Raw genomic sequence first — 358 nt, forward strand, 5'->3', positions numbered from 1 at the left:
CGTATTGCCGTCTTGTGGATTCGGTCTTGTATTCCTCGAGGAAGTCTAGACTTTTCTTCGAGATCCCGAACCTTTTCTTCGCGGCTAGGGAGAGAAAATCATGAGATGAAGGTCCTTGATTTTCGATGATGAAGCGAAGACAGTCGACTTCTGTACTTGCTGGGAGAGAACTGGGCCCGGGAGAGGGATCAGCGTGGGCTGCAGCTCCAGGACCAGGGGGTACCAATTGCTCCGGGGCCACTTGGGAGCCACTAGGGCCGCTGTCCCTTTGAAGGTTCTCAGCTTGGAGAGGACTTTCAGCAGAAGGTTGGTGGGAGGGAACAGGTAGATCTTGGACCATCTGTTCCAGTCCAGTGAC

Source organism: Palaemon carinicauda, chromosome 12, assembly GCF_036898095.1.
Source record: "Palaemon carinicauda isolate YSFRI2023 chromosome 12, ASM3689809v2, whole genome shotgun sequence".
Classification (NCBI taxonomy): Eukaryota; Metazoa; Arthropoda; class Malacostraca; order Decapoda; family Palaemonidae; genus Palaemon; species Palaemon carinicauda.